A 21,557-nucleotide genomic window follows, 5' to 3' on the forward strand; every position below is an offset into this window, starting at 1 on the left:
TCTGTGTATAGCACATCATGAGAATGTCATTGTTTCACCTGCCTATTCCCATCAAAATAGAAATAAAGAATATTGAGTATTTGAAAATAAAGATTAGGCTATACAAAACTAGTGCAGTGCCCGTAGGAATTATGCATTCTGTAGTGTTAGCAGACGTAGGGCTGTTGGGTAGTGTAATGGCAAGACATATTTGCACTCCACATAGGTACAGGTTACACTGAAGTATTATTGTGATGCATGTTTCCTTTTCATTAAGAAATGTGTTAATGGTAGCCTTTTTGGAGAGTTACCAACAAATAAAGTTTGAGATTATGAAGTGGATGCAGTTGAATATACTGTAGATGTCAACGTATAAACTAAATGTCATAAAGAAAGACATTATTTAAAATGAAGTTATGGTTGAAATAGGATCACTTCTTCATTGTAAGGGTAAGTGTAGGGTAAGAATGGTCATGCAGTTGGACTCAAATGTAGGTTCATTTTATTGAATGTATGTAGCCTACTGTACTGTATGACTTCGATGATGCTAGCTTTGACAGCCCACTCTCAGACAGATCGTAATAAATGTCCTTACAATGGGAACACAGTTTAAATAGGCTTCTCTGCTGGAGATGGCGTTACTATCCCCGCCCCGAATTCAGTGCACATTGCACGTTCGATGCACGCATAGGCTAGCTAATTTCACAGCAATTAACGTAAACAGGTTAACCTGACGTAAACAGCTCCTAAGAGCTACTTAAGAACTCGTGCACGTTGCGCCCGTGCACCTGACTTTAAGTTGATGGTTGGGAAACGCACGTTAATAGAAAGTGTTACTTAGTGTACGATGTCGCGAAAATCCACGTAGGCCGTTAAGATACGTCGTTATCGGGAAACGAGGCCCAGTATGTTTCCATTCATAATATTGCATAAGGCTGTTATTCCATTATCTCTCCATTTTTTAAATCTGGTGTCCATTTTATTTTGTGTGAAGTCTGAGTCATATCCACACCATTTAAGTGACAAGTAGATCTCTTTCTAATTTATATTCTGTAATGACATTTTTCCATACCTTCAGTGTTAATTTGACCCATGGATTATCAGAACTGTTTATGTAGTGTTGCAGTTTCGAGTCAGCTATAATTGCCTGTATTGGAATGGGAAATATCTTTTCTTCAATGTCTTTCCACTGTGCATCATATGAAGGATCGCACCATATGAAGGATCGCACGTCTCTAATTTGCGGGATAATTCTCCGCCTCATAAAAGCACGTCTTAACCAGGAAGCGCATTTCCATTGAGTCTGAAAACGTTGATATGGCAGCAGTAATAAGAGCAAGGCTAAGACATAGACAGAGACAGCGCACAGAAATATTTTTTTCAACTCGTATAACACTTTTTCACTTAAGCGAACCACAAATCATTAGACGGTACAGGTTAACCAGCCACGCAATACTTCAATTACTGAACCAGATCAGAGACGACATCGAAACCTCCAACCGGAGATCACATTCCATTCCATCAGTTGTTAAACACTGGACAACATTGCAAATATTGGCATCGGATCATTTCAAACAGTTATAGCATCAGCAGTTGGTATATCTCAGCCTTCACTCAGCCAAGTATTCACCCAGGTACCCAACGAATTGCTACGGCACACTGGTCAATACATTTCCCCACTGCCATAGCTGAAATCAGAGACATCAAACAGTACTTTTTTTGAAATCGCAAACTTTCCGAACGTAATTGGAACCATTGATTGCACCCACTTCCATATATATTGTAGTGAACCCATGTCCCTTGTAGGAATTATTAAGCTCGCCATTGATGGAACTGGAATTATTGTTATTATTATAGGTAAAGATGTACTGCTCTGTATCTACAACTCACTCTTATTGTGTACTAGGTCTGTCTCTCACTGAGATCCAATGCAAATGACATGTGACCCTCCCCTCCCCCTCTTCCTGCTAGAGGCCTTGTGTCCTGGCATCATCCCCCCATAGGTGAACCTCTGACTGTAACCCCCACCCCCCCTTCTCTCACCTAAAAGGGTGTGGCCCTCCCCCTCTCCCTTTGTACTGTAACCTGAATTGTATAAATGCCATTGCATACTGCTATCAGGTTAGACCGTTCTTGAACCAACAGCGAGAGGGGTCTCAATGCTGAAATACAAACCAACTGAAACTGACTCCGGTCCATTCTTCAACTTTAGCGTGCTTTATTAATATTCTATTACCATGTACACATCTATATTGTTATAATAGATAGTTTATGCATTAATGCCACCAATAGCATATTCTTTATAATCGTGTTCTTTTAAACATCTCGCTGTAGGTGATGGGCGGGCAAAACAACAATATAACAGCGCACACATTGAATCAGGTTCAGTGATTTAGCGAACGTGAACCAATATATCTATCTCCTCTTCGCTGAACCTTCATTTTCTCTTCCTAAATAAATACCACGGAAAATGCGCAAAAACACTGTGCGTTAATGTGCGACCGCAGATTAAGCTGCAGTCGAAATGTTAGTAAATCAGGCCCTATAGGGCGGAGTAAACACAGATTGCCCAGCGCGGATCTGGTTTGATAAATACCACGGAAAATGCGCAAAAACACTGTGCGTTAATGTGCGACCGCAGATCAAGCTGCGGTCGCAATGTTAGTAAATCAGGCCCTTGGTCTCTTACCTTGCCACAAGTATCTAGACAACATTTTGTCCCATTCACAAAGCTGGTTTTGAGAAACTTTTATTGGTAGGGTTTGAAATAGATATAACAATCTGGGTAGTATGTTCATTTTAATAGATTGTACTCTTGAGCTGAAACTAAAGAAAGGGATGAGGTTCCATCTTGTGATATCTTCTTTGATTTTTTGTGTATAGGTGAGTAGTTATATTCTGAAAGTTTTGACAGATCTTATGGGATAGTTATGCCTAGATATTTAAAGGATTTTTCTTGCCATGACCATGGGTATTTACTCTCTATTTCTGATGTTGGATTATAGTTATACGCTAGTAATTGGGTTTTACCCACATTAACCTTATATCCTGATAATTGCCCATATGTCTCCATTGCCAGCATCTTGTCATTTAAGTGGGTTTCTTGTAAATATACCACATGTGCCATCTCTTTCTTCATTTTAGTTAGAATTTTAGAGCGTTTGATTGGATTTAACAGCCCGTTAACATTGTATGAAATTATTTTAACCTTGTCACTAGCCATAGATTATGTCTATGCATCTTTATGTTTAAACATATTTCAAATGATTTACTCCCTAAAAAAACAACAATCAAGAACATTTTCACAGAGTAAAATAAAAAACATAATAACTGAGATTCCAAGGCTGAGGTCCTGAAATGACCCTTAACTAAGCTAGAAGGAACGTCTAGCTTGGGAGGAAATCCTCTCCTTTTCGTAGGTTGAGGGCCTCCGCTGAGATTCCCCAAAAGGGAGAAAAAAAAACTTTGTCCATCAGTGCAAAGGCTAACTTAAGGTTGATCCCTCGATTATACTATATATTCTTACGTTTGTCAGGGAAGGGAATCTACTTGTGTTTAGATAGTGAGATTTTTTAGAATTGGGACAGTTACCACCGTTTCACAACATCTTCCATTCATTCGCGGCTTCTCCAACTCTTGTTATATGTCCACCTGTCTCCGTCCTCGGGCTTCCACACTCTGCCATGATGTGCAAGACAGCTGCACGGCTAAATCCTCCTTCGGTTCAGCCCTGAATACGTTAATGGGGAGCCCTCTGTTGTTCATATCTGCCGTCGCCAGTGTTCGAATTACGTGGGAGCCAGAGGGAGCCGAGCTCTAATAGAGTGAGGACTAGCTCCCATGAAAGCAACAAAGTCAAAAATCTCTGGGGGTCTCTCATATCTGAAGGTGTCTGCCATATGTGACATTGTAATTTAATGTTAAATAACGCTCATTATCCATCCCTGTGTGGTCTCTTACCATTCAAGACGTTAAATTAAAATAGGATACCATACCACAGGACATAGCCAGACCGTAGCCTACCTTATGCTCATGAAGGCAGCATGACTCACTTCACCACCACACCACTAGGCTAGAGCCAACCGTATAGTAGATACGATCAATTTGACAGGTCATAAAGTCAGAAGTGGTCTTGTGCTTTTAGCTTAACGTGCTTTTGAGATAAATAAATCTACAATAAACATCATGGTAGGACAATGGCTTTTTTTATTTCTGCCAGATGCATTTTCCTTGTGTTCAAGTTTAAGACGACGGCATGCATGTGTATGTCGCCTTCAAATTAGTTACGTTTTATTGCATTGCAAATGACAAGACCAGTGGCGTTTCTAGCCTTATTAGATCGTCAAATTTAGTGAACTTAATTTGTAAAATTTTAGAGTACGAAATAAAACAGTCTCAAGTAACACAGCCTTTTTGAGACTGTGGTGGCAAGCGCCCTGCTCTGTTTGGTCTGCAGACAGACGGTGATAGCTTCCATAATCAGGTGCTGGATATAACAGTAGCTCCGCCAGCTATAACTAGCTAGTGAACTCTAGCTTACATCGTTTACCTACTCACTTGAGCTGCAAATCCCTACCATGCTACAGTATTATTAGCACCTATCCCAGCAGATATCTTTAATATGTTTATTTTTGTGCCATATTTTAAATCTAAATTAGTTAATTTCTCTTCCTAAAACCCACTAGAGGACACTATTTAAAGGGATATTTTCAGAAGAAAATCTTATGGGGGAGCATGCCCCCAGACCCCCCTAGTTGTGCTGAGTCACCGGAAAAATTATAGGTTTAATCTAGGTGCCTTAATTGTATAGCCTTGATAGGATATGTGCGCGGTGCTCAAACTTTTGTATGACAGAGACCCCCTTAGAGACAAAACATAATTCGAAACCCTGCCCGTCGCTTCCTCTGCTGATTGGTAGAGCTGTGTGCCATTCTCGTAGTGCACTCGCAGTTTGGCTGGGAATGGAGTCTGAAAGGGAATGCTGTTGCGTTTCAGAACTCGTTTTGCCTCAGAGTATTCCTTGCGTTTCTGTAGAACTGCTGGGGGGTAATCCTGGTCAAAAAAGATCTGTCTCTTATTGTTCATAAGCACTGTTTTCTTCCCCCATGCTTTCCGTAGGATTTCTTCTTTAGTCTTGTATCTCAGGAATCGAATGACTACTGACCGTGGCTTGTCTTCCCCAGTAGGTTTAGGAACAAGTGCCCTGTGTGCTCTCTCAATGTCAATTTCCGTTGCTTCGGGTATTTCCAGTTTATCACGCATAGCTTTTCCACAAACTCCACCATTGATGTCCCCTCTGCGTCTTCTGGTACATTGAACATTCGGATATTTTTCCGCCTGGTCCTACCTTCTAGGTCGAGCATTGTATTCTCGAGCCGGGTCACTTCTTTTATCAGTTTGATACCACTTGTTCCACATTCTGAGTACGGTCTTCTACCTCACCAACGGGATTCTCCAGTTCCTCAACTTTTTGATCAACTTTAGTGATTTCAGATTTGATGTCGTTCAGTTTTTTATTCATATCTTGACGAAAATCCCGAATCTCCTCCAGAACTTTAGCTAGGCTAGCCGCTGTGACTTGGCTTGAGCTAGCATCCTCGTGAGGTGAGCTAGAATTAACTCGGCCAACTAACTCGGTTTGCTGTTCAGTACCTTTCTTTCCCGTCGCTTCTCTTGTTCTTGCTTTCGGCCCCGACATTTTGACCGTGTAAAAGGTTTTATTATTTGAATAATTTTGGGGCAAAATATATTGATTTTTGGAGGAGCTGTGTTCTAAAGCTGCCATTCGCTGCGCTGACGTCACAAGTGTGAGTTTTCATGGAAAACATGAAATTGTCTGGGTGACCCCAAACTTTTGAACGGTAGTGTATCTTATATTGCTTTGGTCATATTAAAATCATTCATTACGTTTTGTTGGGGGAAAAAAAAGAGGATAAAATATAAAAATTGCATATTAAATCGCAATCGCAATATTGGGGGAAGAAATCGCATTATTTTCCCAAATCGTTCAGCCCTAACTGTAACCCATTCTGAGCCCCTTAGACACTTTCACAACCAAGCTGAGTGTGTAATAGAGCACTAATGACCTCTGCACTAATGGCATCTGCACTAAAGACCTCTGCACCAATGACCTCTGCACTAATGGCCTCTGCACTAATGACATCTGCACTAATGGCCTCTGCACTAATGACATCTGCACTAATTGTGAAAGGCCCTGAGCCCAGTGGTGCAACGCGAGAGGAGCTGCTCAAGAGCATGACCTCTGACCTCTCCCCTCTGTCTCAACAAGCAGCCTCCCACACTGACCTTCAGAGAGAGAGAGAGAGAGAGCGAGCAGAGGAAAGAGAGAGAAAGCAGAGGTAAGAAAGATAGAGCGCGGGCGAAAGAAAGAGAGAGAGGGGGGAAAGAAAGAATACCCTGTACTCCACGTTTCCTCTGACCTTCTCCTTTCAGCTCAGTGAACAGACCATCACAAGCATTACTCTCACTATAACACTCCAGTGCATTCATTCACTTCCAGGAATATATTCATCTGTACTCGCACACACGCACACACACACACACACAGCTTCGGACTGCTGCCCCAGGAAGAGAGAATGATGTCATAGAGGAATTCTGGGATTAAGGCCTCCCTGTACTTCCTGTTTCCTGTGGCTCAGGTCATGCTCCTCTCTCCACATCCTTCGCCGTCTCTCTGCAGCAACAGAGATCGCATCGAGACTCTTTTCGTTCGTTTTATGCTTTTTATTTATCCTTTCTAATGTCTGTTGGGATACAGTAACAGGCTGACTGTAGACCTACAACCACAGTGCATATTATTCAACCAAAATCTGATCCACACACAGACCAGCAGCTCGATAGAGATTTGTTTCACTCAGTGTGACCTCAACAAGGTTAACCGTGAAAAACACAAAGCCAGAACTCAGCTGATTCAATTTACGGCAAATCTATTCCGAGCAGGAGTAGGAGAGAGAGGGAGATAGAATCTAGAGAGAGGAAGAGAGTGAGAGAGAAAGAAAGAGAGATAGAGGGGGACAGAAAGACAGAGGGTGAAAGAGAGGGTGAGAAGGAGGGAAAAGAGGGCCGGTAAGAGGGAGAGGGAGAAAGATGGAGGGGAAGAGACTGAGAGGGAAAGAGAGGGGGAGAAGGAGAGAGGGACAGAGGGAGAGAGGGAGGGAAAAAGACGTCGGGTAAGAGGGGGAGAAACATGAGGGAGGGATGGACAGGAAAAAAGAGAGGAAACAGAAGTTAGAGAGAAAGGGAGAAGAATAAAAAGAGAGAGGAAGAGGAAAAGAAAGAGATGTGGAGAGGGAGGGAGGGACAAAGTGGAGAGGGAGGGAGGGAGGGAGGGAAGCAGCAGCTGTTCAGCGGTAGTAATGACAACTTCAACACCGTTAATGAATCACCTCTCAGACACAGGTGTGTGAGACAGACTGAGCTGTGTTCTCCCTGTGTATGTGCGTGTATGGTAGTTCTCCGTGTGTATGTGTGACAAAGATGTGTGTATGTGTGTGTGTGAGTGTGTCTGTGTGTGTGTGTGTATGTGTGTGACAGAGTGTGTGTTGTGATGCATGTGTGTGTGTGACTGTGATGTGTGTGTGTGTGTGACTGTGATGTGTGTGTGTGTGACTGTGATGTGTGTGTGTGTGACTGTGTGTGTATGTGTACGGCCCCGGCAAACAGATCACAACAAAAAACAAATTAAATTACTACTTGTAATTTAGTACCGCAACATCAAATGTGTTTCCTGTTTGCCAAGTGGATGCATGTACGGCCCCGGCAAACAGATCACAACAAAAAACAAAATGTTCAATGCCAGAAAAACTAAACATATCTAAGTACTGCAATATGCAACAGGCAAACCGACACACAGGTGACATGTCCCTGGTTGGTGAAATGATTCATCTGTGTGTTTGTTTGTGCTGATTCCCGACTGACAGACCTGCAGACTGATTCGTCATTTCCTGTTTGTTAGATGGATCAGGAGGAGCCTCCTGGGCCTGATAACTCCCCTCCTCAGCCCGCCCCGAAACGCCCCTGCAGACCGGCTCCAGAGCAACACCAGCATCGCCCACGCCGCCCTGCTCCCCATCCTGGGCCCTCAACTCAGTCATCATCCCCTTGACGACTTCTCCCGCTGGATGTGACGACCCCCACCCTGGTCATCGGCAGCTCCATGGTCCGAGATGTCCACACCCCCCCCTTCAACAAGCGGCCCCTGCAAGGTCCACTGCCTCCCCGGAGCCAGGCGTGTTCCAATCGCTGATGGATGTGGAACTTTCCCTCCCCACCCCCACCACTCTGCACGTAGTCTCTCTACCTGGTCTACCTAGAGAAACCCTCGGCCAACCGCACCCACTGCCACTGCATTGCCGTACACCTACTCTACCCAATACCCTATGCTAGCATTTATGTACAATATACATTATTGCCTCCACCGAAATGTTTCTCTGTCCCTACATCCCCTACCCCTGTAACAGTAACCCTATTGCCACAGTAATCTGGTCTTGTCTGTATCATGTATTTACCACCAGATGTATGTACACATATGTCCAGTGACCAAATGCTGGCTGTGTATTGCCCCTGTTGCTTCCTTTCCCCTTCTGCCACACTACCCTTCCCCTTCCCCCCTTCCCCCCGTCCCACCTTCCTGTCTCCACCCGGCCGACCTCAAGCAGATGGGTCCCCCCTTATGTGCCGTGGATCTGCTTAAGGTTTCTTCCTGCCTAACAGGGAGTTTTTCCTTGCCCCTGTTGCCGTTGTGCATGCACTAAGGGGGTTCAGGCTCTGGGCTCTGTTAAGCGCCGAGAGGCAATTGTATTGTTATGGCGCTATACAAATAAAATTGAATTGAATTGAATTGAATTGTATGTGACTATGATGTGTGTGTGGGGTGATGCATGTGTGCGTCCCAGATCAAAACACTCAGAGATGCAACTCTCACCCCTCCGACTCAAAGTGCGTCACCCAATAAGGAAAATGTGTGTGTGTGTATGTGTATGTGTGTGTGTGTGTGTGTGTGTGTGTGTGTGTGTGTGTGTGTGTGTGTGTGTGTGTGTGTAAGAAGACACTCAGACTTCATGTGTCAGCCAGACTCTCAGTAGCCCGTCAGTTCCCAACTACTGAGGCGACCAATCCCGTCAGCCCCCACCTCTGAGGCAGCCAATCCCGTCAGTCCCCTACCACCGGGGTCGACCAATCCCGCCAGTCCCCTACTTCTAGGGCGACCACTCCCGTCAGTTCCCTAATACTGAGGCGGCAAATCCCGTCAGTCCCCCACAACTGAGGCGGCCCAATCCTGTCAGCCAGTTCAGTGAAACTGGGTTACCTCTGCAGCTTGTTTCATTAGTATGCTCATCAGTCCAAACTTCTCAAACAGCATACTCAAGCACCACAGAGACGCTGCCATGACAACCCCCTCTCTCCTCCACCTCCTCCCTGCGTCTCGTCTGTTGGGAGCCAGGAGTGACCTCATCACTCTGGGCTAATAGAGTCTACAGTAACACCTTACATGGCAAGGCAAGACTCTACCCACACAGAAATAGGACTTGAGTCAGCACATCTCTGCATACACACACACACACACACACAAACACACACACACATGCAAAAACTCTCAATCAAACTATTTTTATAGGCAAACATAGTCAAATCCTCACATATCTCTCCCTCTCTCCATCTCTCTCTCACACACACTCTCTCTCTCTCTCTTACATACACACACACACACACACACACACACACACACACACTCTCTCTCTGTCTCTCTCTCTCTTACAAGCACACACACACACAGCACTAACACTAATGCCCATTTTCCAGATTGATGTGGTGGAGTTTAGGCTGTTGATTTCACTACCTGAGGACACTACCTGAGTACACTACCTGAGTACACTACCTGATTATACTACCAGAGTACACATCCTCTCCTCCTGCCCTTTTCAGCTTCTTAAAGTCAAGGCTTTTTTCATCACACCGAATGAAGATGTCAAAACCTTTACTAGTGGTTAATAGACATTAATATAAGAATAAAAGACATTATCTACATCAGTAAACCTAATGTGCATGATAATAACACAACACTGCCCTCCTTTTTTGTGTGTGTTTTTGTAGACACATGACACACACACAGTGCTCTTGTGTTTTATCCTTCTTTTACCACACACAAACACAAACACAAAAGAGGGAGATATAGCGAAAGAGAGAGAGAGATAGTTAGAGAGAGAGAAATGTAGTGCCACATCTTACCCCACCCCTGATACACACACATCCGTGTTAGTGTTTTCTCTCCTTCCTGTGCCACACAAACACACACACACACACACACACACACACACACACACACACACACACACACACACACACGAACACACACACACACACACACACACACACAGAGACCGTGGACAGAGCCATGCGCTGGGAAGAGATAAGGCTGTGAGGGGTTCATTGACATAGCAGTCTGTCATTTAAATGAACGCAGAGCAATGCAGCCACTTCATTACCCTGTGATCACTTCAGTCGGACAGGGTCCGGAAGAGACACACCCCCCCACCCCACCGCTCCCCCAGAGGGGCTCAACCCATCAGCTTTATGCCCCTCTTTAATGCACTCATACACCAGGGACCATTAACATGCTCTAAAAAGCTCTGTCAGTTAGTGTAAATACTGCAACATTCACTGCCCCTCCACCCCCCCTCTCTGTCTTACTCTCACACAGGTTTTAGTTGACTCTCTCTCCATCTCTCACTTTCTCTCTCTCTTTCTCTCTCTCTCTCTTTCCATCTCTCACTTTCTCTCTCTCCCTCTCTCACACTCAGGTCTTTATTGTTTGTAGGCAAATGTGAGTCATAAATAACAACGGTTTTCAAAACAGACTGATCCATGGCTCCGTAATCCGTGTATCATTCGTTCATTTGTTTTTCCGATTTAGACGAGAATTGAAAAAATGAAAACAGCGTTTGATTTCTCGTTTTTCCCTTTTCAAAACCAAAACCAGAAATCGGATTACGGTTCGTTTTCTCGTTTTTTCCACGGTGTTTTCCGCTGTTTTACTGAGTCCTCTCTGTCTCTATCACACACACACACACACACACACACACACACACACACACACACACACTAACGGAAGCGAAAAAGGTTTAAATTAATGTCTCGGACATTTCGACATGGGTCTTCCCCGACCGAAACATTTGCTCTATTAGCTCCCTGTTATCTTCCAAATTAGCCATTATTATACACTGATGTATAGCTCAAGCGGGAAATGGTTTCTATGTGGCCCGCGCTTCGTTTCCCTGACAACCAATACGGCCAGGATTTGTTATTCGAATGTTTCATTTTCCATTTTCCGTTTGGGGGTGCAGAATGGAAAAAACGAGAAAACGAACCGTAATCTGATTTCTGGTTTTGGTTTTGAAAAGGGAAAAACGAGAAATCAAACGTTGTTTTCATTTTTTTAGAGAATTGAAAAAATGAAAACAACGTTTGATTTCTCGTTTTCTCGGAAACAGAAAAACAATAATCATAAATTACAGGCATTATTTAGTTTTGGTTTCCCTCTCTATTATTTGTTGTTTTGTGTTGAAAAAAAGGAAAACAAACACCAATTCCCATTTATTTGGTCATACAGAAAAACAAGAAAACAAAACATTGAGTCGTTATTTCGTTTTCCGTTTGCCAGATTGAATGGAATACTTGAATGATCGGATGATACACGAACCCTCCATGTAGGCGGTGATCCATCATGTATTGTTTGTTTTCTGTTTTGTGCCACTGTGTTTATGTTTTTTTACTAAGTTCCTTGATCCATGATTGTAAATATTTTATACTCTCTGAAGGCTCAAAGAACAGCAGATTAATCAACCTTCACTCATGCGGTCTGGACCGTAAACTAAGCCCATAGGTCCTGTTTCTATGGAAACGCTCTGTGTCTGAGGGTGTGGAGCTGGAGCAGGGTTCTGGAGGCCTGAGGAAATGACAGTGGTTAATAATGAACTCTGCTCTCAGAGTCATTTATACACACGAGCAGCCTGCCCTGTGGCCAACAACACTGGATCTTAATTACACCCAGCCACCCACCCCTCTCACAGGCTGGCAAAGGCTCATTAGGCTTCACACACAGCCTGCTGTCCATTGGTCTTACTGGTCTTGGAGTACACTGGTCATACTGGTCTTACAGGTTTGGAAGCCCACTGATCTTACTGGTCATACCGGTCTGGGAGCCGACTGTCCACTTGTCATACTGGTCTGGGAGCCGACTGTTCACTTGTCATACTGGTCTGGGAGCCCACTGTTCACTGGTCTTACTGGTCTTAGTGGTCTTGGAGTACACTGGCCATACTGGTCTTACTGGTTTGGAAGCCCACTGGTCTTACTGGTCATACTGGTCTGGGAGCCGACTGTCCACTTGTCATACTGGTCTGGGAGCCGACTGTTCACTTGTCATACTGGTCTGGGAGCCCACTGGTCATACTGGTCATACTGGTCTGGGAGCCGACTGTCCACTTGTCATACTGGTTTGGAAGCCCACTGGTCTTACTGGTCATACTGGTCTGGGAGCCGACTGTCCACTTGTCATACTGGTCTGGGAGCCCACTGCTCATACTGGTGTGGGAGCCTATGTCCACTGCTCTAACTGGTCTGGGAGGCCACTGTCCACTGCTCATACTGGTGTGGGAGTCTATGTCCACTGCTCTAACTGGTCTGGGAGCCGACTGTCCACTTGTCATACTGGTCTGGGAGCCCACTGCTCATACTGGTGTGGGAGTCTATGTCCACTGCTCTAACTGGTCTGGGAGGCCACTGTCCACTGCTCATACTGGTGTGGGAGTCTATGTCCACTGATCTAACTGGTCTCGGGCTGGCTACTGCATTTCCCTCCCTGTATCACTGTCCCAGATGGCAACTGGATCTGTGTGTGTGTGTGTGTGTGTCTGTGTGAGTGTGTGAGTGTATGTCTGTCTGAGTGTGGGTGTGTTTTGTGTTTCTGTCATAGGTCAGTGTTGCTGTTGTGAAGCCCAGTCTGTGTTGTGTGTGAGTGATGAGGTGGGGTTATAATGCTTCATAAAGTGTGTTGTGTTTGAGTGATGAGGTGGGTTAAAATGCTTCATAAAGTGTGTTGTGTTTGAGTGATGAGGTGGGTTATAATGCTTCATAAAGTGTGTTGTGTTTGAGTGATGAGGTGGGTTATAATGCTTCATAAAGTGTGTTGTCTATGAGTGATGAGGTGGGTTAAAATGCTTCATAAAGTGTGTTGTGTTTGAGTGATGAGGTGGGTTATAATGCTTCATAAAGTGTGTTGTGTTTGAGTGATGAGGTGGGTTATAATGCTTCATAAAGTGTGTTGTGTGTGAGTGATGAGGTGGGTTATAATGCTTCATAAAGTGTGTTGTGTTTGAGTGATGAGGTGGGTTATAATGCTTCATAAAGTGTGTTGTCTATGAGTGATGAGGTGGGGTTATAATGCTTCATAAAGGATCCTCTGGGCAAGGCCTGGCCAATCAGCTGAGCGGTTCACTGGGTAGGTCGCCTCGGAGACGGCCTCCTGAACAACACTTAACTGTGCATGAACATTTTTATGAACAGATGGTCTCTGTGGAGAGCACAGTACTCGGAACACACACAAACACATGTTCCCTCAAGCACATAATATGTATAGCATGCAAACAGACAAGCACACAAACACATTGGCTCTCATGTAAAGGTCATGTAGAGTATAAATGCACGCACACACAAACACACACACACACACACACACGCACACGCACACGCACGCACGCACACACACACACACACACACACACACACACACACACACACACACACACACACACACACACACACACACACACACACACACACACTATAGACTACACCATCTTCAATCGGCCATGATGATTTTGGTACTGTATGATGAGTCTGTGTTAAACACACTGGCCCAAGCCTGGCCCTGCAGAAACAGGTCTTTGCTTAAAGCACCCCTAGGGGACTATTTGCCGAGGGTAGGACCCCCTAACAAAGGTGTGCTGTGTGTGTATGTGTGTGTGGGTGTTTGCAGTGGCGGACCTAGTCATTTGGGGGCCTAAGGCGAACATAGCCAGGGGCCCTCTTCATCCGTCCTTTTAATGCAAAAAAAAAAAAAAGGGCCACCTCAAAGCAGAGGCGGACTGGGGGAAAAAAGTGGCCCGGGAGTTGTCTGTCAGAGCGGCCCTCTTAATATACGGCGCGTTGCCCGCTCAATCTATGCAAAATACCCATACACTTATTGATAGAGATAATTTCCAAACACTATTATATTCTAAGGTCATTAATAATCAAGTGCCTTGTATTAATATATTCCTTGTATGAATTATGTGCTTATGAAAGAAGGAGCACAGCTTTTCTCTGTGTGTGTGTAACTAGAATATTAGGTGCCACTAAGTCTGCATATGAACAAGAGCATGTTTAGACCAGAGGAGATAAGAAAGGAACTGTGCTTCTTCCGACCTTGTGCAAAACTGCCACCCTTGCAAGACAGGGAGCCTCGGACGTGAGAAATCCACCACGTGATCATCCCTGCTGAAAGCCAAACTTCTTACTATATAAACCCCGTGCGAAGGGTTTATCAGGGCCTTCACTGTCAGCCTCGGCTGGTAGGGGAGCCCAATTGCAATTGTCTTTGTTTGTCTGTCTAATAAATATACTTTCATGCAGCTCCGGAGTCCTGAACTAACTAGGGTGATTTTTTTTTTTTTATCGTGGGCTTTCTGCTAGGTGGGGGCCTAAGGCAGTTGCCTAGTTCGCCTCAATGGTAGTTCCGCCACTGGGTGTTTGTCAGTGTGGGTGTGTGTGTGTGTGTATGTGTGTGTGTAAGAGTATGTGTGTGTATTTCCCCTGCTGCAAGATAGGCTACTGTCCATGTTTTCTGATTACCCATTCTGCATTGCATAAATAAAAAACAATGAACCACAGAACTAGGTCATTCCTCCAACCCACCCCACAGCCTTGTTTGTGTGTGTGAGAGTGTGTGTGTGTGTGTGAGAGAGTGTTTGTCTGTGTGAGAGAGTGTGTGTGTGCGTGTGAGAGAGGGAGTGTGTGTGTGCGTGTGCAAAAGTATGTGTGTGTGTGTGTCTTCCTCCTACTAGTCCACTAACAGTGGATGATGAAGATAATGAGGAAGATGAGTTCTGGAGAAAGGTATATTATGAGGCACAGGGGAGTGTGTGTTTGTGTGTGTGTGTGTGTGTGTGTGTGTGGCACACGGGAGGCTCAGCTTCCTGTGAGTGAGAGAGAGGGAGGGAACTAGGGCTTCACTAGAACTGAGATTCAGGTTGCTTTTAGAACTCACATTCCAGTTGATCCTCTTCAATAAGGGGACAAATGAAAATCAATATCTATCCTCCGTAAATGGGCAATTCAGCTGATCTATGCATCTGATTGCTTTACTGAGGGTTGTTCCTACCAGAACAGAGCAGTGTAAGTGTGTTTGTGTGTGTGTGTGTGTGTGTGTGTGTGTGTGTGTGTGTGTGTGTGTGTGTGTGTTAAATAACTGCACCAGTTATGGCATCAGGGAGAGGTCACTATAGTAATGAAGGCAGACGGAGCCGACAGGGTTCTCCTGATCACAAACCAGAATGAAGAACAGAGTTCATTACTGAGGACCTCCTCAAGCGTGCCCCTAGAACTTCATCTCCCACTAATTACACACACACACATCACATAACACTTAATAATACATTCACACACACACCCACACACACACACTTTAGGGAGGAAGTTCGTGTGACTGCCACTGTAACCAGCTGTTGTGGTATTCTAGTGTGTGTGTGTGTGTGTGTGTGTGTGTGTGTGTGTGTGTGTGTGTGTGTGTGTGTGTGTGTGTGTGTGTGTGTGTGATGAGCCTGAAGCAGGACATCCCCTTTAAAACTACAATCCTGTTTAAAATCCTCTTTAAAGGATATCATGTCCTCTTTTAAATACAGATCCAAAACCCTTCTTTGAAAAGGATCTCGTGTCCTGTGTTAAAGTGAAACCTTTGAAGGATCTGATGTTCTAAAGGCAAACATGGCTGGATCAAAAAGTGAATAAAAAATATCTAATGTCTAGGTTAAAAGACAGGTCTAAAATCCTACTTTTAAGATGACGTCCAGCTTTAAAACAATTACAATGAGAAGTAACAAAACCATTTTAAGATATATCCTTGTTCTTCTCGTTTAGATTTTTCCTTTAAGAGATCTACTATCTGGTATCCAAAGACAGATCTAGACTCTCGTTTTATGCCAAGTTTACACGGAGCCTAGATTCACTGAATCGGGTTCATTTTTCACACGAATCGAATCTTTTAATTGCGTAAGGACGTAGCCTGGTAACGAGAGATTTGCGTAAAGACGAACCCATCCGATTGAGAACAGCCCGTAGACAAGCTACAATTAGCAACGTTTAGCCTAACCGCAAAGCCTTCATCCCATTTCCCATGAGGCTTTGCTCCGACCATTCTACATTCATTTATGAACAAAAAATCAGTAGGCTGGATTAATGAGAGTGAGTTCGAGTCACACCATGAGTGAGATGTAGAGAGACAACAAGTGTTATATATATTGGTTGGAGATCGCGATGCGATCACGTGGGACAATGACGTCATCAGGTTGTGTGAATCCGTGCACACAAACACTAGCCCCCGTACCAATTCAGATCTACTCACTTTCTACCCCCAATTCGAATCGTTGCAGATACCGCGTGCGGATAGAGAGTGTTCGTCTAAATGATAGGGCTATTTGTATTAGTTTCAGCTCGGACGCAGACAAACTCCACTCCATGTAAACTAGGCTTTAAGAGAGCATCACAGCTGGATACCAAAGCGAAGCACCAACTCCATATTACGAATTGGAGTGGGGTGTTGAACTCAAACGCACGACTCAGACACAAGGGGTAGAATGAAGAATAAACGTTTTACTGTCCAGGGTTCCATACACGGTTAAGCAGTCCAATGGCAGGCAAACAATCCAAAAGGGCAAAGGCAATAGAGAAGTCGAAAACAGTCCAGGGTCAGCAACACGAGAAATATCAAATAATACTGTGAACACGGAGGAACACTCGAAAAACACTGAGAACACTGGGAACACTGGGAACACTGGGAACACTGGGAACACTGGGAAACAAACACGCGACATTTATGATGATCCAGCAACGAGACAAGAACACAAGGAGTATATATACACAACAGATAACAAGGGACAGGTGAAGACAATCAAGGCGGGCAGACAATGAGACACAGGTGGACTAAACAAGGGAATTAACAGGAGCAGATAACAAGGGACAGGTGAGAACAATCAAGGCGGGGGAGACAATGACAGCAATGAGGGCACATGGTATACACAAACAAACACAGGGAAGCACATGGTGAAAAGCACATGATGGGAACAAGGAAGCACAAAGACTAGACAAGGAACCAAGATCACATGACACACAAGGGAGACAAACTAATAACCAGCACAAGCACAATAACAAGGGGAGGGCGTGAGGAGACAGACACGAGGAGACAAGGGTAAACAAACACAAATGAAGAAACACGTGAGAACACAAGGGATACATAGGGAAACAAGACAGGGACAGAGCACAGACCTTACACTCCATGCCCCTCCCTCAGAGCTTCACAGCTGGATTCCAAAGAGTAGCAACAACTCAGCTCTGGCCCTCCCTCAGCTCTGGCCCTCTCTCAGCTCTGGCCCTCCCTCAGCTCTGGCCCTCTGGCCCTCTCTCAGCTCTGGCCCTCTGGCCCTCTCTCAGCTCTGGCCCTCCCTCAGCTCTGGCCCTCTCTCAGCTCTGGCCCTCCCTCAGCTCTGGCCCTCTGGCCCTCCCTCAGCTCTGGCCCTCTCTCAGCTCTGGCCCTCTCTCAGCTCTGGCCCTCCCTCAGCTCTGGCCCTCTGGCCCTCTCTCAGCTCTGGCCCTCTCTCAGCTCTGACCCTCTCTGGCCCTCTCTCAGCTCTGGCCCTCTCTCAGCTCTGGCCCTCTCTCAGCTCTCTCAGCTCTGGCCCTCTCTCAGCTCTGACCCTCTCTGGCCCTCTCTCAGCTCTGGCCCTCTCTCAGCTCTGGCCCTCTCTCAGCTCTGGCCCTCTCTCAGCTCTCTCAGCTCTGGCCCTCTCTCAGCTCTGGCCCTCTCTCAGCTCTGGCCCTCTCTCAGCTCTGGCCCTCTCTCAGCTCTGGCCCTCCCTCAGCTCTGGCCCTCTCTCAGCTCTGGCCGTCTAATCAGTCTGTCGGAGGCCATTTGTCAAACTCAATATGAGCCAAACCACTAGGTCCAATCAGACGCAGGCGATGAGTTTGATAGGAACTCACCAGTGACTCATACGGCATCGGAGCAGGACAGGAAAAAGAGCAGAGAAATCACTAAATCACTGGAGCTAGTCACAATACCAGCTTTACCACCCCCCTCCTTATACTGTTCATGTATGGATAGATTTCATAAATGTATATGATCAGAATGTGACGTGGCGTAAACATACATTGTTTCACTTTCCGTTTTCATTTAGACCTGCCAGCTTTTCTTTTCAGCAATTCAAGAAGATTTATAGATTGTATAAATAATAATAAATAAATAAGATTTATATTGCTATATAGTGTGTGTAATCCATCAGTTCAGTCTGCCTTCCTCTGTACACCATTATAAGTTATCAGTGTCCCAGCAGCACTATGGAGGAAACGACAGGACACTTCCTCCCTCTGAGAGAATACCACTGGTAGGAGCGAGCAGACAACCTACTACTGTCACTACACACACACACACACACACACACACACTGCTCTGCACACTGTCATCAGGTCCAGGTGATGTTTCTGTGTATAAGACCAGACTCTGTAGTCACTCAGCATGCATCACCCTCAATCACACACACACACACACACACACACACAGTTTTCCCCTCTGTCTGCTGTTCCAGCTCATAGCTCCTAGTGCAGGCCAACTGTAGTCTCTTTAGGACGGCACACTAGACACACACACACACACACACACCCACTAGATACACACATAGAGTAGAGGACTACACATGGCTGTCAGGGTAAATTCGGGGAGCTTCAAAGGATGATGGCAGCAGACACTACACACACACACACACACCTCATGCCCTGAGGGCAAAAAGGGAGCCAACAGATGTTACACACACACACAACCTCTACAAATCGCAACCTCCCTCTTGACACCTCTTTTATGGAATCTTTTCTTAATAATTTAGACATTCCATCAATAAGAAAATAATTGGCAGTAACCCTAGATGAGCCACTGAGGATGGAAGAACCTCCTGCATATCTCTAATGCAGAGCAATCCAACCCCTGGACCAGACGGTTACCTGGTGGAGTTTTCTCTGCAGCTGGCCTCTTTACTGTTGTAACCTGTATTTAGAGGTGTCATTTGGAAGTTTCGATAACCTTGTTACTAAATTTGGTGTTCCAAACCATGGTCTATTTGGATAGTTTCAATTGGGTAATTAAGCAAGAACTCATTTCACATCCTTTCAAAAACAGCCTCAAAAAAACTTTTTTAGAAAACATAATGTCCCCCGCCCCCCCCCCCCCAGTATTTCTTCAATTTATGATCTTCTTCACTGTTCTCAATCATCTCCTCTTTGGTCGCATTTGCTGCTCTTATTGCCAAACATCAGATACAGCTACACTGTAAGAGTTCTAGACCACCAGACAAAAGTTCCTGTTTAAAAGATTAAAAGTCATTTCTGCATCTAGAATTTTTTTGTACACTTATCGCTTTTAGATTTGTGTGTTGTACTCAATAGGATACAAATGGGGTGGATAGGTGGGGGTGGTTGGATGGGTGGCAGGTATAACATTTGTGTGTTTAGTGTTTTAAAAAATAAGAAAAATATCAAACCACCCCCTCTCTACGTCAATCCCTATAGTGTTTGTAATATGCTTTGTGGTTTGATCAATAAACACATTTTTTTTTTACGCACAATGGTAGGGCATGCAGTCGTAACATACTAACTACGTACAACGGTAGAGCGTGCAGTAGTAACATACTAACTAACACACTGTAATGGATAAACAGTTACCAGCATAAGCCTGAAGAGAGTAACAAGGCTCTTACAGCCTCCAGACATAAACACACCACCGGATCCATATCTCTAAATCATCCCCAATCCTCCGCTTCAGGGGAGAGGTGTGTGTGTGTGTGTGTTGGGGGGGGGGGGGGGGGGCGTGTGTGTGTGTGTGTGTGTGTGTGTGTGTGTGTGTGTGTGTGTATGGAGGGAGAGGGTTTTTTTCTAAGAGAGAGAGAGAGAGAGAGAGAGAGAGAGTAGGTTTTTTCTGAATTTGTGGATGCCGTAATGGCAGCTCCCACAGCCCTGACTCACTCGAGACCATGCAGTCTGGGTCGGAGAAGTCTGACCGCGGGTTACGACATTCCCACGTTTCAGGAAAGGGACAGCAGTCAAATCGGGCCGGAAGGAGAGGCAGAGCAGGGACCCCCACAAGGTCACACAACAGATTATCGCAACCTGCCTACATCGTTATGACACATATAACAACACGCCGTTAATAACCAGCTCTCCACAATCCCGCTCTGCGCTCAGTTCTAGTGAGTAACAGCCGGAGGTGGTAGTGTTGTGTGGCTTTGAGAGCCACGAAGGGCAGCCCTCTCCGGTCCGCCTGTGCTGTGCAGTGCCGGGTGAGTAATGGATTATGAATGAAAAGAACGTCCTTTGAAAAGAGAGGAACGAGGAGCGAGGGGGTGTGTTGGAGGGGGTCGCGGGTGCGTGAGGCTGGCGGTTCTCTAGGAAAAAAAGACACGTAGCCTAGCCGCTCCAGCAGGGGAATGGTAGTCTAGTCTACACACGACCAAGAGTCCAGAGGCATCGCGTTTAAATGTCGACGTCTTTGACGATTATCGACCCAGCAGCAATCTCTGCAGTGTTGCAATAGACATTCCACGGAGGCCAGGGAAGTCTTTGGTATCAGATTCAATAATAGTCTGTCTGGCTGCTGATGACAATGAAACTGTATCCACCCAAACCCTGCTCAACCGCAGATCTTTGACATGATGTCGATTATGTGAAAAGCGACACGAGTCTTGACATTATGGAGTAAGATTATGTTTAGGCTACATTGGCGGTGGAATGCAAACATTAGCCGCTTCTAAGTATGTGCTTTTGTGAAACAGCAAGTATGTTTGCAAACGTTAAATAACGGTGTCCTGGCTAACCCATATGCGTATTAAGAGGGCAAGGTGGCTTACCTGGCCGTTACTTTCTATTTCACAAAGGGCGGTCCATATCAGACAATACCATACACTTCCTACCGTAGCATGGTAAACAGACGGTGTATTGTCCAGGAATTAATTGAGTTTAACTGATTTTAACGTTTAAACCGTGAAACCAGGGCCATACACGGCAAAATGGGGATTCACGTCTCGTTTCTACCAATCACGCTGACAGAAGAAAGCCATGCATGGTTCATTTTCGAGCTCCATTCTGCCCTGCGTTCCGCTAGAAAAGCGAGATCCGGCTGCAGAGACCGTTTTATTTGAGCTACCGAAACCACGCCGCTTTCACAGCCAACATACAAAGAAGGGATGTGTAATGTACAGTGGATG

General features: G+C 45.2%; 1 protein-coding gene across 1 annotated transcript in view; it reads right to left on the reverse strand.

Moving 5' to 3' along the window:
- The window catches only part of ano5b (anoctamin 5b), a gene marked incomplete at both ends in the record, with an annotated part of 67,617 nt that overhangs the window by 45,746 nt on the left and 314 nt on the right, over nt 1-21,557 (reverse strand). The window lies entirely within an intron of this gene.

Source organism: Sprattus sprattus (assembly GCF_963457725.1).
Source record: "Sprattus sprattus genome assembly, chromosome: 18".
NCBI classification, from domain to species: Eukaryota; Metazoa; Chordata; class Actinopteri; order Clupeiformes; family Clupeidae; genus Sprattus; species Sprattus sprattus.